General features: G+C 35.8%; 1 pseudogene; it reads right to left on the bottom strand.

Annotated features, from left to right (window-relative positions):
- Nucleotides 1-8,757: 8,757 nt before the first annotated feature.
- LOC125931008 (guanine nucleotide-binding protein G(I)/G(S)/G(O) subunit gamma-5-like) lies at nucleotides 8,758-9,333 on the bottom strand (annotated as a pseudogene).
- Between the last annotated feature and the right edge of the window lie 2,461 nt (nucleotides 9,334-11,794).

Here is an 11,794-nt window from a genome sequence, read left to right as displayed (position 1 = left end):
ATTTCACCCATCCCCTCACCCACCTCCCCTCTGGTAACCATCAGTTTGTTCTCTATAGTTAAGAGTCTGTTTCTTGGTTTTCCTGTTTTCCTCCGTCCCCATGTTCATTTGTTTTGTTTCTTCAATTCCACATATGAGTGAAACCATATGGTGTTTGTCTTTATCTAACTTATTTTACTTAGTTAGCCTAATACTGTCTAGCTCATTCCATGTCATTGAAATGGCAAGATTTCATTCTTTTTTATGGCTGAATAATGTTTCATTTTATATAGATAGATCTCACATCTTCTTTATCCATTCATGAGTCGATGAACACTTGGGCTGTTTTCCATAATTTGGCCATTGTAGATAACGCTGCTATAAATATCCAGGCTCCTGTCTCCCTTTGAATTAGTATTTTGTATCCTTTAGGTAAATACCTAGTAGTGCAACTACTGGATCAGAGGGTAGTTCTATTTTCAACTTTTTGAGAAACTTCCATGCTGCTTTCCACAGTCTGCATTCCCACCAACAATGCAAGACTTACCATTGCATTTTGCAATGGTTGGGGCATTTTAAGGAACTGTTTCTAGCTAGAAGGACTGGTATCCTTCCAAGTCTAGCACTTGGGGTATGGAAAATTGTTGTGGTGTGCAGTAAGGTTTTTGTTTTGGTTTTGGTGGTTTTTTGGTTTTGTTTTTGTTTTGCTTTTGCGTTTTCTTTTTCTTTTCCTTTGGTCTCCTCATTTTTTCCTAACCCCTTCTTTTCTCCTACATTGGCCAGCTTGGGCCTTCTCTCCATGTCATCCCCTTACGAAGGCACTCACACCCCACCCTCTGTTTGCCTGTAGCATGCATCCAAGGCCAGAGCTCAGGACTGCCTCCTCTGTCATAAGGGCATGGGAGCTAGGGAAGGGGCTTTTACGAAATAACAAAAGGAAAAAAATAATAAAGTCTTCAGCAGTTTCCACCTACTCAGATCCTCAAAGGCTGCAAGGTTTTGATGATCTAGATTCATTAGGAATGTCTCCTTGCCAGCTAGGACCAAGCCCCAGGCCTGCTGAGAGCCAAAGGCCCTCCCAGTGCCTAGGTTTCCACCACCCCAGGGACCTTGTCTTACAGAGGCCCAGGACTGAGGATGCAGAAATCTGGGGCAGGTACCATCAAGAAGCCCATCTTAGGAGCCAGAACTCCTTTGCCAGCATAGATTCAAGTCAGGATTGCATAACTAAAGCATTTACAGTTTTTGGGGTTTTTTTTTGTTTTAGTTTTTTTCCCAAATATAATCTGTAGCTGTGTGTGTAGTGCTTTGCCCTGATATGTGTGCTCTACAATAAAAACCAAATCTAATATATTTAGAAACAGTTGTCCTTTTCCCTACATACTTGAAAATACCTGTTGTTTCTTGTATTGTTGATTTTAGCCATTCTGACAGCTGTGAGGTAATACCTCATTGTAGTTTTGATTTGTATTTCCCCGGTGATCAGTGATGTTGAGCATCTTCTCATGTGTCTGTTGGTCATCTAGATGTCTTCTTTGGAAAAGTGCCTATTCATGACTTCTATCCACTTTTAATTGGATAATTTGTTTTCTGGGTGTTCAGTTTTATAAGTTCTTTATAGATTTTGGATACTAACTCTTTACCAGATATATCACTTGCAAATATCTTCTTCCATTCCATAGGTTGCCTTTAGTTTTGTTTAGTTTAGTTCCTTTAGTGCTTCCTTCACTATGGAGAAGCTTTTTATTTTGATCTACATATTTAATGCAATCCCTATCAAAATAGCACCAGCATTTTTTTGCAGAGGTAGCAAACAATCCTAAAAATTGTATGGAACCACAAAAGAGCCCCAATAACCAAAGCAACCTTGAAAAAGAAAAGCAAAGCTGGAGACATCACAATTCTGGACTTCAAGTTATATTACAAAGCTGTAGTGATCAAGATAGTATGGAATGGCATACAAATAGATACATACATCAATGGAATAGAATAGAAAACCAAGAAATGAACCCACAATTACATGTTCAGTTAATCTTTCACAAAGCAGGAAAGAATATCCAGTGGAGGGGCGCCTGGGTGGCTCAGTCAGTTAAACGTCTGACTTTGGCTCAGGCCGTGATTTCATAGTTCATGGGTTCCAGCCCCGCGTTGGGCTCTGTGCTGACAGTTTAAGCCTGGAGCCTGTTTCAGATTCTGTGTCTCCCTCTCTCTCTGCCCCTCTCCTGCTCATTCTATCTCTCAAAAATAAATAAACATTAAAAAAATTAAAAAGGAAAGAATATCCTGTGTAAAAAAGACAGTCTTTTCAACAAATGATGTTGAGAAAACTGGACAGCAACATGTAAAAGAATGAAACTGGACCACTTTCTTACACTATACAGAAAAATAAATTCAAATTGGATTCAAATTATTTTCTTACTGTCTAAGGCTTCCCCCACACACATTATGCAATATGGAAAATATATGACAATAGTTAAGGCTAAAAACCTTGATTCTCAGGTTTATTTTTTCAGAAATTGGCTAATGTGATTATTCCAAAATTTTATGATTTCAACCTATGTTTACCTATAATTTTTAAATTAAGCCACATAACTACCTATGAAATACAAGTTGGAAAAAGAACACTGACCTTTTTGCCAGCATGCAGAGAATAAGAGAATATGTATATATATATATATATATATATATATATATATATATATATATGCATGTGTGTGTGTATACATATATCTTCTTCTAAAGCCATAAAATTCAAACTTGGCAGGTTTACAGATTTCAGTAAGGAAAATCAAGCCAACTTTTAGTAAAGCAGTTGAGCAATTTTTAAGCAACAAAGTTCTGAAACAAGAATATGAACATATAAAACTTTTCTGCAAAGGTTCAAGGGCAGTTGAGTAGATATAGCTATTGCTGCTCAAATAAACATTATATGTAACAACCCAAAATATAGAAAGCCAGCTCTCCAGCTCACCTGGACTCAGGTTAGATAGAAATGCAACAAATGAGAGAAACAAGGCTTCACTGCTTTACTTCCACCCATTCTTCACAAAATCAGCCTATAGTTTTGAGACCAAACTATAAAGGTCAAGTCCAATAGAAGTGTACCAATTGTTAGAATTAGCAGCCTTAGAAATTCTCTGGGAGATGAATTACCCCTAGAGTACACTGAATAAAAGTTAAATGCTTTGCTGCCCATGATATCAAGGGTTCTTTTTCCTACATGAAGAACTTCAAAGATGGGTTTCTAAAAGCATGATGCATTTAAATAGCCACACCTACACTGCAGTCCTGATAATGAATGAACACCTCAATATATATTAGTATTCAATAACTCCCTGTGAGACACATTTGGCACCCACTATCTCATTCCTCTGTACATCTTGTTAACCAGGAAATGTCCAGGTATTTATAGCATGTCTTTATAAAGGCCATATAAATATATAGGAGGAACCTACTCTACTAATAAGTCCATCAAAGGTTATTCTTCATTTCTCTCACTGTATTTTTGATCTCTAGCATTTCTTTTTGATTCTTTGTCAGGATTTCCATCTTTCTGCTTACATCACCCATCTGTTCTTGCTTGCCATCTCCTTTACCCCTTAGAGTAATTAGCATATTAATCATAGATGTTTTAAACTCCTAATCTGATCGTTCCAATATCCCTGCCATGTCTGGATTTGGTGCTTGCTCTGTCTCACTTAATTGTATTGTCTTGCCGTTTAGTATGCCTTGTAACTTTCTCCTGATAGCTGGACATGATACCCTGAATAAAAGGAGCTATTGTAAATAGTCCTTTAGTGATGTGATGGTAATCTGTTGAGGGAGGGAAGCAGTCTATAGTCCTATAATTAAGTCTCAGTCTTTTATGAACTTGTGCCTCTGGATTGTGGACTTCACACATGCTTCTCATTACCTCCCCCCCCCCCAACTTAAATAGGACAAGATGGCTAGAGTAGATTAAAGTTAGATATTTCTCTTCTCTTATATGGAATCTAGATCTGATTGGAATTATTTCCTCCCCAGCCAAGTAAGTTAGGCTTTCATAAAACCCCAGCACAATAGACACCAGATGATTAATTTCTCCTGAGTGCTCTGGTGTATTTCGAAATGGTTCCTTTTCCTTGTCCCCTGCTAGAAAAAGGAAGGAATTTTTCTCCAATATTTACTGTTGAGAACTGGTCAAGCTCCTGGAAGTAATATTCACAGTGACCTAGAGATCCCCCTATGACAAGGTCGACCTGGAGTTTTTAACTCTCAGAGTTGTCCACACTGAGCTTCCAACAATCTGTCAATTACAGTTCAAGTTTCCTACCCTTATACTTTCCACTGGTAAGTCTCTGCTCTGAGAAGCCATGATCCCTGTATCCACCTGCCTGTCTCTCCAATCTTGGGAGCATCATCACAGGGCACAGTGATTTACTCTGTGTTCTCCCATCTCTTACAGATCCAAGAAAAGTTGCTGACTTTTCAGTCTTTACAGATTTTTACTTCTTGTTATGATAGAGTGGCGACTTCTAAGCTCCTTACATGCAGAAAAGGAGTAACCGAATCGGAGGATGTTTCAATACTTGTATGCATGACAGCATTGTTTATAAAGCAGAAAAATTGGGGAAAAATGAAGAAAAAAACAGAAAAATTGTGGTCTAATCATAAAATAGAAGACTCTGGGGGCGTCTGGGTGGCTCAGTCGGTTGAGCGTCCGACTTCGGCTCAGGTCACGATCTCACGGTATGTGAGTTCTAGCCCCGCGTCGGGCTCTGTGCTGACTGCTCAGAGCCTGGAGCCTGTTTCAGATTCTGTGTCTCCCTCTCTCTCTGACCCTCCCCCATTCATGCTCTGTCTCTCTCTGTCTCAAAAATAAATAAACGTTTAAAAAAAAATTAAAAAAAATAATAATAAAAAAAATAAAAGACTCTGAATAAGTTAAAATGAATAAACTAAGAGGTATATGTATAATCATGCATTAACCTTAAAAATATTTTGAACTTAGCATGCCATTCACATAACATTTAAAATTTTAAAAATGGGGGCGCCTGGGTGGCTCAGTCAGTTAAGCCTCCGACTTCAGCTCAGGTCACGATCTCATGGTCCGTGAGTTCGAGCCCCACATCGGGCTCTGGGCTGATGGCTCAGAGCCTGGAGCCTGCTTCCGATTCTGTGTCTCCCTCTCTCTCTGACCCTCCCCCGTTCATGCTCTGTCTCTCTCTGTCTCAAAAATAAATAAACGTTAAAAAAAAAATTAAAAAATAAATAAATAAATAAATAAAATAAATAAAATTTTAAAAATGATCATATATGATTTTGATACAATAGTTTATGGAATACATTTATTTTTTAAAAATAATCTTGCACGAGGCTAACAAATACTGAATTCTTAGTTTTTCCTTCTAGGAAGTGAGGGAATTAGGATCAGGAAGAATTCCCAGAAGGCAGTAACTATAACTATATTTTCTTTAATTTGATGATGTTAAACAAATGTAGTTACAATATTAAAATTTCTTAAGCCTGTGCGCGAGAGTGAAAATATTCTATATTCTTGTTTCTGCATGTGAAATATTTTATCTTAAGAATTATTAAAGCTGTGTTAGTTTTGGAAGCTAATTATTCATTATTCCTACATACTATCATTTAGTCTTTTGGCCAAGAGAGCCAGTATAGCTTTATGATTAAGAGTCTGTACTCCACACTTGTCTTGATGAACAATGAGTAATATATAGAACTGCTGAATCACTATCTGGTACACCTGAAACTAATACAACACTGTATGTTAGCTACACGGGAATTAAATTTTTTTAAAAATGGGCAGAGGGGAAAAAAATGAATCTGTACTCCAAACTAAAAACGCCAGAGTTCAAATCCCAGTTCTACACCTAAACATTTTTGTGTCATTAAGCTAGTTAACTAAGATAGCTAACCTTCAGTCTATATGTAATTCTGGGAAAATAATATATCTTATATTCTATGGTTGTTAAAAGTGCTACGAGAGGCAGTAAATGAAAATACCCCTTCCTTCTTACTTGAAAAAAGCATTTTAAAATGTTGACTGATATTAGGGACAATTTAATGTGTATTTCATACCTTCCTCTTTTCCTTTGGTCATCACAATCTAATGTATCTTTATAATCTCTTTAGGAAAAAGATCTCTTTAATCACAAGTAAGTATATATTTTCTCACTTCTTTCAATACATTCTTCATACCAGCTGACCATGTATTTATCTTGCTGTTCCCAATCTGCTCAGTTTAGTCTATGAGGCTATGATCATCCTGTTTCCTCTACCTTTAAAATTTTCTTTCTCCATGGATTATCTCTTATTTTCTTTGCAGCCTACATCAAGACCAACTTCCATAATGAAACTTCCTGAAATCTTACCAGTATACCTTGCTCTAAACAGCCATGTCTGAATAAAAACATATTACTATCAATGACAAACAATAATTTCAGGGTCTCACATTTTATGACACTCTACAGTTTAAAATCACTTACACATTATGTCACTCATATGACTTTCAGGTGAAGTAGAGCTACTGTGCAAAACTAATTTTATATCTGCTGACTCTAAGTTTAATAGTTTGCATCACTTCATGTATTTAAGTACTAAGATCTCTTCAAAAAGTTCACAGTTAAAGCTGTACCTCACTACTACTTTTTATAAATACTTTCCCTATATAAGGCCTGTTAAGAAACTGTCAACCAGAAGATGTGTTAGCTACAAGCATAAACTGACCAGTGATAATAAAAATGAACCATCAGCTATCTTGTAATGTCTTGCCGGAGTAATGTGTTCAGAGACCTACCTATCCAGATTCATGCCCAATAGTGGGTTAACATGTAACAGAAATATCCCATTAAAAAAAACATGGAGAAGGGAAAGGTGGAAAGTTTGAAATTATATTTATGCTACATAATCCCTCTAATAGAAATCCCCATCCAAATTGGTTGCAAGTATTATTGATAGAAGGATCCTACATAGAAGGATCCTATACAAAAGACCCTGACTCTCCAAGGAAGACCTGTTCACACTTCAATCAACTCATTGTCCATAGGGTAAACATCTCATAACAGCCTAAAAAGAACTAAACCTCTGCCTACATAGTGTTCCTATTTGTTGGATTTACATGACCAAAAGGCCTGACCTTGAGGAGCCCTATTGGCCTAGGATCAAGGAGCAGGGGGATAGAAGTCTGGGGATGATGAGGAAAGCAGAGTTGTACTCTTTCTTTTTCACTAATGAAATCTTACATAGAAGCTTTGGTTTTAAAGCCTGAATGTTAATTAAATGTTAATTCAATCAATTCCATGCAAGTGAAGGCATACATTAGAAATTTCAGCAAGAGAACTAAAAATTTCCATGTCAACAAAAACCTACCCAGGAGCCATTTCTTCATAGTATTTGGTCCTTATTCTGCTTTATGTTGTTTTTCTAAATTAATGTGCCTGCTTTCTTATATTTCTGATTAGTTTGCGTATTACTCAACAGTAAGTCATGTAGCATATTTCTTTAACATCCCTCGTATTGCTAATGTAAAAGTAGCTTAAAATGTATAAATTTTTAAATGCTTATTTTTTTATACAACTTGGACTACAAGAAGACCATGATAATTTTCATTGTCAAAACCTATTTCTTGGGGCACCTGGGTGGCTCAATCAGTTAAGCATCTGACTCTTGGTTTTGGCTCAGGTCATGATCCTGGGGTTGTGGGATGGAGCCCCATATCAGGATCCACGGTGAGTGCGGAGCTTGCTTAAAATTCTCTCTCTCTCTCTCTCTCTCTCTCTCTCTCTCTCTCTTTCTCCCTTTGTCACTCCCCCCCTCCCCGCTTACACTCTCTCTCTCCCTAAAAAAAAATTTTAATTAAAAAAACCTATTTCCAAATGCTAATTTGTGATAATTGAGAGACTGATTGGAAAAAGAGAAAATAAGTGGATACCATGTTGAATCCATGTCCCAGTAAAGGGGATAAAGTAAACAATACAGAAAAAAAGAAGAAGAGATAAATCAGGAAGAAGGAAAAATATAAAGAGTAGTTTAGTCAAGCAGAATTGACTACAAAAATAGATGCAGCCAGGTTAAATGTAAATATAAACTGGAAACTGAAGAAAAACTAGGCAAATTATTCATCTTGAAACATGAAAAGTGGATCCAGTTATGTCCAACACACACACATATAGTTGGACTCTGCCAATAGGTTAATAAGGCTTTATAAACTATAGATCTCTGTCAAAAACCTTAGAGACTGTAATGCAGATAAAGACATTATGTATGTAAAAGACATACTTCACTGCCAACATGACTTGGAGTGCAAACACCTAAGAGAATAGGCTTTCCTTGACATTCGTGGGTTAAACTCAAGGTAAAGTCAAGAACGTAAACTGGATGTTTGAGGATCCACAAAAATTCTGACTGAGAGCTCTCATTTATAAGAACATGGATGGACCTAGAAGATATGATGCTAACTGAAATAAGTCAAACAGAGAAAGACAAATACCATATGATTTCACTCATGTGGAATTTAAGAAACTAAACAAAGAAACAAACAAGCAAAAAACAGACTCTTAAAAACAAAACAATCTGGTGGTTGCCAGGGGCATGGGGGTGGGGGATGGGTGAAATAGATAAAGGGGATTAAGACTCTTATCTTGATTAGCAGTAAGCAATGCATAGAATTGCTGAATCATAGTCACTATATTATCTACTTGAAACTAATATAACATTGTGTGTTAATTATACTGCAATAAAAATTTTTTCAAAAAAGCAGGGTTATCAAGGCTGACTCTATCTTTTTACACTCAGTACTTTATTGAATGCTGCTGCCAGTGTGTATAAAAGAATTACCCCTGTGAAATAGAAATTTATGAAAATTTAAAGTAGATGTTAAGGACTGATAAAAGTAGAAGTTTGTATAGTATAGCATGTGTTATAGGGATAAGCTTTTGTACAGGCTTCAAATTTAGTCCTCTTTTGAATATTCACTGGTTCATGAAAAGTGGTTTAGAAAACCATCCAAAGATTCATACAAAAATGAACAGACATTCTGGAGTCTGAAGAAATTTATACTTGAAGATACTCCAGTCAGCAGGGGGTCATGTTGAGCATTCTGCAGACAGAATTGTTTCAAATCTGTAGCTGCCTAGGAAACCTTCACGTGGTTGAGCCTGACTAGGCTACCAGTTAGAACTGTTGAACCATTTTCTTCATAGTGGTGATGGTGGAGGAACCAGACATTGTGCTCCAGAGAGCCAGTAGATTCATCAGTGGTGGATACATAGGTCAGGCAAGGCTGACTCTCTATCAAAGGAAGCCAATGACTTCAACAACACAAAACTATCCATGGTTCTGAATTTCCAGCCTCTACACCTGATTCACCAAGGATGATTAATTGGGGAGCTAGAAATGAAAAGACTGAATTTCAGAAGTTAACAAATAAATAAATATGACTACTTGTGAGAATTTACGTATGAATGTGCTCAAAGCTTAAATAGAAAATACAGGTAGGCATACAGTAAAATAAGCTCCTCCTATATCAAAAGGCAATAATTTCACTATAGAATTTTGGGGGTTAGCAAAATTTTTCTGAGCAGAGGGATACCAAGATGGAGGTAGTACTTAAGAATTTTAATTTATGTTGGTATAGAGTGAAAATTGTGCAAATTATGTTTTAAATCACTGAATCCATAACAACATAATCCAATTTCATTAGGACCTTTGTCAATGCTTTGTCCCTAATGACTCAGTAATAACCAGAAAGAATATAAATGCTGGACTTTAGATATAAGACATTTCAATTGTCTTCATGCAGCGGAATTAGTGTAAATTGAGCTTTCCTTGGAATTCATACACAAATGTTAAGTTTCCAAATGATTCATTTTAATGATATTAATACCTATGAGTTCACAGATCACATATGACCAAAGATATTTATACTTAAAGATATAGAAGTTATATGGGATTATTACAAAATTCTCAAGGGTGTATTGACTGATACAAAGATTAATAAGAGCAAAGACAAATAGATATAAATCAGATGCACACACAATGTTCCTTATAAATGAAATAAGTAAACTACTTTTTAAACCATTATTTTTATCTTTTCTTATCTAAATTTAGATAAACATCAAGATATTTTTGGTAAGGTTAAGAAACAATGATCACAAATATCTCTGAAATAAACTCTATTTATCTTCTAGTGACATATTTCCCTTAGCAATGGAATACTCTCTTTGGGGGGAGACTCTCAATTTAACAAAATTTTCTTTTCTCATTTAAAATTGAATACTAACTCAACTAATCTGGACACTAGGGATGATGTGATGTCTTTAATTTTTTCATATAATGATATGTATGTGTGGTAAGAAATACATCTTTGCTAAACTTCAAGTTTTGTTTCAGAAGATAAAAGTTTATTTGGGCACTGTTCCCAGAAGTTCCTTTGGGGGAAAATGACACATTTCAAAATTGCTGAGTTCCAATTGCATTTGGTTAAAATAATAACTTTGGAATAATAATTTTTTGTGTCTCTGTTTAAAGAACTGTCCTGTGTACCTGAGTTCAGATTTCAGAAATGGCAAAGTATGTGGACTCCAGGATGTAGAAAGTCATAGCTAATAATAAGCTTAAGTGTTGAATTGTAACATCAACCAAACATACTCACATGTCTTTCTTTATTTGAGTTTAGGAACAGTGCTCTCCTCATCAAAAATAATGAAAACCAGATACCTCGGTAGCACAGCTGGGTTTAGGACAAACATGACACTAAAAAATATCTACTTCTATCCTGAAGCAGAAAATGATGTCTTCTTAAAAATAAAATCCTCTTATGGCAGCAAGATATACAATTATATTGTAGTGTTAGTTGCTACATCCACTTCCATAAGTAAATTAAGAGAGACAGAAATGATCCCAGAAGAAATATAAGGACTGAGTCTGGTAGGGCTGAAGGATGTAATTGTCTTTCCACATGACACTAACATTTTTCACAGAAAAGACAATATTGAAATATTTGCCAATGATAAACAATGTTAGTTAGAATTCAGTGGTTGACAAAATATCAGTTTTAAAAGTTGCATATAGAGTCAGGGCACCTGGGTGGCTCAGTGGGTTAAGCGTCCAACTCTTGGTTTTTACTTAGGTCATGATCTCACAGTTCATGGGTTTGAGCCCCACATCCGGCTCTGTGCTGACATGTGGAGCCTGCTTGAGATTCTCTCTCTCTCTGCCTCTCCCCTGCTTATGCTCTCTTTCTCTCTCAAAATAAATAAATATTTTTTTTTTAAAGTTGCATATATAGTCAAACATTTCCTAGCGAAAGTATAAGTAGGATGTTAGGAACACTCTTGAAGGCTTTTACTCTCCAGATATAATAGCCACTTAGAATGTATTATAAAACTTTGAATTCTTAACATTTTCCAAATAAAACAAAAATGGCAAAGCATTAGATTCATTTTTATGCCCACTTAGTCAAAATTCAGTAAAAAATCTATTCTCCATTGCCAAGAGAAAGATGTTGAGGAAAAGGAGTGCATAAGTCATGATGTTTTAATGAAGTGTTTGCTCCTGGGAATTTTTTCTTTTTTTTTAAAGGGATATCTGAGGATTAAAGGGTTAGATCAAACTCATAGTACTAACGGTGTTTAGCTTTTCTGTTAGGGATTCTGGTCTAACATTAGTGATGTTGTTTTCAATGGAAAATTAAGTTATTACTGACATTAAAGAGAAAAATATAACACTTTAAAAAAAAAAGAGTTCAAGTATTCTGTTTGAAATAATGCCAAAATAATTACATTCTATACACCTGTATCTAAAGCACACAATACAA

Source organism: Panthera uncia, chromosome A2, assembly GCF_023721935.1.
Source record: "Panthera uncia isolate 11264 chromosome A2, Puncia_PCG_1.0, whole genome shotgun sequence".
NCBI lineage: Eukaryota > Metazoa > Chordata > Mammalia > Carnivora > Felidae > Panthera > Panthera uncia.
Note: the sequence above shows the minus strand (reverse complement) of the source record. Positions and strands in the feature narration are given on the sequence as shown.